This window comes from Macaca nemestrina, chromosome 6, assembly GCF_043159975.1.
Source record: "Macaca nemestrina isolate mMacNem1 chromosome 6, mMacNem.hap1, whole genome shotgun sequence".
In the NCBI taxonomy this organism is placed as follows: Eukaryota; Metazoa; Chordata; class Mammalia; order Primates; family Cercopithecidae; genus Macaca; species Macaca nemestrina.
The window spans coordinates 139,515,920-139,521,513 of record NC_092130.1 but is presented as its reverse complement, the minus strand read 5'-3'; the positions used below and the strand labels follow the sequence as shown (position 1 = coordinate 139,521,513).

At 41.0% G+C, this 5,594-nt stretch overlaps 1 pseudogene; it reads right to left on the bottom strand.

Annotated features, from left to right (window-relative positions):
- Window positions 1–3,066: 3,066 nt before the first annotated feature.
- On the bottom strand, window positions 3,067–5,223 carry LOC105487502 (T-complex protein 1 subunit alpha pseudogene; annotated as a pseudogene).
- Between the last annotated feature and the right edge of the window lie 371 nt (window positions 5,224–5,594).

Sequence of the window (5,594 nt, the reverse complement as noted above, 5' to 3'; positions counted from 1 at the left end):
AACACAAAAATTAGCCAGGCGTGGTGGTGGGCCCCTCTAATCTCAGCTACTTAGGAGGCTGAGGTGGGAGAATCTCTTGAACCCGGGAGGCTTGTGAAGTTTGCAGTGAGCCAAGACTGTCTGCTGTATTCCAGCCTGGGCAACAAAGTGAGACTCTGTCTCAAAAAAGAAAAAAGAAAGTTTCATGTAACTTAACATCTTCTCTGATATGGCTAATAAGTGATAGAGCAGGTATTTTAATCCAGGCTCTGAAATTTGTTTAACCCCAAAACCATGTTTCCCTCAAACATTACAAAATTAACTGATCCACAAAGGAATTGGAGACATGACATTGACCTTATTAACAGCTAAAGATCATTAACAGTTTAATTCTCTGGAGCTCAGCTTTGTGGAATTTTATATAGCAAATTTGGAGTACAAAAAACCATTATCTGCTAATTACCAATATCTACTCATGCCTGACTCAGTTAAGTGAGTCTGCCTCTTCATTTTTTCATTTATTTATGCAAGCGTGTGTAGAAAGTGTTGTATTCAGGCAGTCTTCAAGGTGCTGGAGATACCAAGAGGCATAAGTTTATGATATCAGAGGAGGTATGTCTAATCTGGACCTGAGGGTCTCAAGGAGAGGGTGTTGGAAGAGAAACCTGTATATTCCATGGAAGTGGATTATGTAGGGAGGAGGGTGGTGATTAGGGGAGAGCTGGCTCCTGGAGTGGGGATATTGTGCCTAGATCCCAAGGCAGGAAGCTGCATGTTGAGTACAGCTATCACATAGGAAGTGTCTGAGACTGGAGTCTAAACTTCAACTCTCTAATTTGGTATCACTCGCCTCCTATTGATATTTAAGTTTAAATTCATTAAATAAAGTACTATAAAAATTAAGGTTCTCAGTTGCACTAACCATATTTAATTGCTCGATAGGCTAATCTAATAGAAATTTCTTCCTTCTTTCCTTTCAAATGATCTCTTCATGTTTATATTTAAATCCTGGTCTCTTAGTTTAATATTCAAAGGCTCTTTGTGAACTGTCTCTGCCTCTCCCACCACTTTAATCAGTCACTGCACCCTCTATTATGGTTTACATATCTGGTTTCCAATCAGAATTATGTGCAGACATGTTACAATGTTCAGATTCCCAAGTCCCATCCCCAGAGATTTTTTTTTCCATTACTTGTAAGTTTAACTTAAAAATTAACATTTCTAAACAGTACCCTAGGCTCAGTACCCTAGAGCAGTGCTATCCAAACAGAACTTTCTGTGATGATGGAATTGCTCTATATCTGCACTGTCCAGTATGGTGTCCATTAGCCACAGGTAAATACCCTCGAAACATTTCTCCATTCTGTTGCTAGAATGGTCTTCACAAAACTCAGACCTCCTCTTGTCAACAACTTTCCCATGGTCAGTCTTTCTGTTGCTTTTATCTAATAACCAAAATCTCTGACATGACCTGCAGACATTACTATCTCAAGGATCTTTTAGAACCCTGATTCTCCCCTTCTCCCAACTGCATCATGAACCTGGGCAACTGCATCATGAACCTGGGCAACGATCTCAAACTTCTGTCACTTTCCTTTCAAAGATAAAAAATCATTGTGTGTAGCTGTCCATCAGGCTGTAGGCTTCCTGAAGTCCAAGTCTGTCTTATTGTCTGCCCAGTACCCAGCAGATTGTCTAACTCATAATAGTTCATAACAGGTATTTCACAAATATTCAGGTATAGTCACAAAATGAATGGATCCACAGAGATTCTCAGTGAAGATCCCTCATTGGTCTTTTCTTAAATCTGTGAGCTGCAGTTTGATTTTTCTGTCAAAAAGCGGAATGAAACTCACCAGGAAGCTCATTTGTCCAAAAGAAGAGCATCTGATAAACTCTGGGCTAGCTCTTCCGGAAATGTCAGTTCTCCGAAGACAAATTCTTGAAAAGGTTGTCTTATACAGCTATCCCCTTTTCACCTAATTCCACTATAATGCAGCAGCTTTAATGCAGTAATATCAATTATTATTATAAATGGCATCAAATTTCAAATTCTATGTTAAATCTCTACTTTGCCCTCTTCTATTACTCAGGATCTGGATGATCACCAACTACACCAGTCACTTCTTTCTCTATACGCTTCTGTCCTAGGTGAACCACACAATCTTGAATTTTGTTACAATACACTTCATCACCCTTGGACTATCCGTGTGTGTCTGCCTGACCTTCCCATCCTGACGTGAGCAGGCAGGAATGCAGTAAGTCATTCCCTGATGTAAATGAACTGCTTGCTTTCTTCAGAAAACTCTTCAATTACCTAACCTCCCTGCAACAGAGAGAATAGCCAAGCTCTGAAATAGCCTCAGACTACGTTACTAATGTTCTGCTTTAGCCAAGCCAATCTTTTCACCATCTCTAATACATTCCACGTCTTTGCTCATTGTGATTGCCCACATACTTGATTCACTCCTTCCTTTTCACCTAGCTTCCACTTTTCCTTTAAGATGAAGCTTCTTTGTGAAACCTCCTAGTGACTCTAGTCACTAGTGGTGTGTCTTAACTCAGGTTTTCAAACGTAGCATCTAACATTGAGATTCTTGTAAAACTAATTTAATAAGGGTATGCTCTCTACAGACGAGGAGTAAGAGGAGTTAAGGAAGGAAGCAAGACAGAACAAGAGAGGAAAGGTAAGCAAATATGTGGTCCTACCTAGAGATTAGCTTCTACATTATCCCACAGGGTGCTGCTGAATATGACTTTTATCACAGAGCTGTTTCTTCCTTGAGTAGGGGTCAACCTTTCGTGTCCTACTGTCAGTGAGTTATGGGTCACTGGTTTTGGTGGGAACCCAGGGTATAAACACTTTGGTTGAGATAGTTTCCTTTGACCTAAGGCAATCCTCTACAGAATTCTCCTAGAATCATTCTCAGAGCAGCTAGGGGACAGGGGAACAACCAGTGAAGAAAATCTGGGTGAGGCACCACTCTAAATTTTTTTTGACAGCTTGCTATACTTTAATGTATAATATTGAATTCAAGGTACAAGACAATTGCATCTAACATTGTTATAAATAAAAGAGACATCAGATCAGTTATCAAGGGCTTCAGAACACCAAGGGCCCCGGTTATGAGAAGCATCTTCACAACCTCCATGTTTAACATGTTTATTTTCTGGGTATAATTTAATAAGATCATCAATTTGAAGAATGGTAACTGCGGCTTCTATTGCAAATTTCAAACTCTTTAACTATAGTTGGTTCAAACACCCTTGCTTGTTTGTTGTGTCTAGGTTTACTGTTCCTCAAATCAAGACCAATTTATTTTAGATTTTTATGTTCTGGGTTAACTTGAGCCTCATTATGAAAAGCTCTTAAACTGTGCAACCAGATCTGTGGAGTTCTGGGCAGCATTAACTCTCAGTGTATTAGGAATAAAAAGAAGAGTTCTTGCAAACTCTGCAATAGCAAGCTGTTCCTGAGACCCCATGCTGGTTTCATAGTTTTCAGGGTATATGGAAAAGGCTGCTTCTACAGCACTCCCAGCTAACATCATGGATTTTGACTCCAAAACTTTGTTCACTACGCAAAGAGCATCATGTAGAGTGCTCCATCTCATCACATATGAAATCATTTGCCCCACGTAAGATAATTGATGCAGATGTACAAGCCTTACTGGTTTTGATTAAGATCAGCTTATCATCACAAATTCTTTCCTGTACCACTTCTTCCATATGTGCCAACATTGCAGTTTCAAAAGTTTCTTCACCTTTCAAATTGGCCAGGATTGACAGAATAGTCCCTCTGGAAGCTTTAGCAATGCATTTAAGGTCCCTTTTTAGAGCTCTTCTAGTTGCCATAGCCCCAGCCTCTACAAATTACTTTGACACATATCATCAATTCCACCAGCTATTAGAATAATATTGGCATCAGTTGCCAGGATCTTCGGAATTCTCTCCTTGATAATATCTGATTCTCTCTGTCTAATTTGGTCCAGTTTTTCAGGGTCTGTAATGACCAACTGTACATCAAGTATATTAGTCCATTCTCATACTGTTATAAAGAACTGCCCAGACTGGGTAATTAATAAAGGAAAGAGGTTTAATTGACTCACAGTTTTACAGGGTTTGGGAGGCCTCAGGAACTTACAATCCTGGCTGAAGAGGAAGGAAACATGTCCTTCTTCACATGGCAGCAGAAAGGGAGAAGTGCAGAGGGAAAAGGGGAACAGCTCCTTATAAAACCATCAGATCTTGTCAGAACTCACTATCATGAGAACAGCATGGAGTCCCTCCCCCAACACGTGGGAATTACAATTTGGATTGCAATTCTATGTGAGATTTGGGTGGGGACACAGAGCCAGACCATATCACAAAGCTTCATTTTTGTTTTTTACAGGCTAAAGTTAAGGCAAGCAATTTTTGCATTAAAAATTCTTCTGGGCATGTCCTGGGATCCCACCACACAGCTGAGTGCATAGCCACTGATCAGCATACTCTCCATCTGACTTCTTGCATGGGCTTTCAGAATATTAGCAGAATTGACTGGATAGCGAGGCTGGCCTCTTAGTATCTGTGTATGTAATAACAAGTAAAACATCTACTACTATATTAGCAAAGAAATCACCATTTATTCCAATGATTTTGGAAGACATCCATGTCTCAGTGGCATTAATCAGGCAATCTCTTCCCAGTTCATCTGTGTTAATAATTAGGTTTTAACTGATGTAACACAGGGCTTCCCACTGAGGTAGTTCCATCTCCAACTTCTTTGTCTTGCAGGTCAGTCAGCTCACAAAGAACTTTAGCTGCAGGGTTGTTCTACCTCCAGTAACTTCAGGATGGCTGCACCATCATTAGTAATGGTTACGTCACCAACATTTTATCCAAGCCAGTTGGACCAAGAGAACTTTTCACAGTATTGGCAATTGAAGCTTAAGCCATAATGTTCTGGGAGCGGATCACCTCCCCAGGGCTGCGGTCTCGGTCCCCGAACCTGGACAAAGGCCTCTCTATCTTCATCGCACGGGTATACGTCAACTTCCACTCACACACACCATGCACCTCAGCCAACCAGCGACCACAGCAGTGATGCGTGGAGCCGACCCGAGCGACACTGCAGGGACTGCTGGGTAACACCGCTCCACCAGCTTCCCAGCTTCCCCACTTCCCCCACACCTGGCCGCGGGACGTGGCAGGAAGGCTAGTGTGAATTTTTAACTTGGGCAAAAATTTGTTTTTGGAGGGCATGGGAGGGGGGAAACTAAGACATTGCAATGCTTCATGATTCCCCAAAGGACCAATGTATAAAGAGATGTGCAATATATCCACAGTATCAACATTTTATGAGAGGAGGGAATAAATAGGGGGGAAGAAGTCTGAAAGTTCCTTAGGGGGGTAATGATGGAAAAAAAAAAGATTGAGAAACACTGCAATATGGGATGCAGTCTGTTTGTTCTCTGAAGTAGTAATGCATTGATTGATTTCTACATCAATTGATTGTACATGTGCTATTTGTTTTGTATTCCCCTCAGTGCATAGTACATCAGCATATAACAGTTAATAGTAGTGGTCCCCTACTTGTGGAATTTATACACAGCAGCTGTCCCAGGTCATGAAAG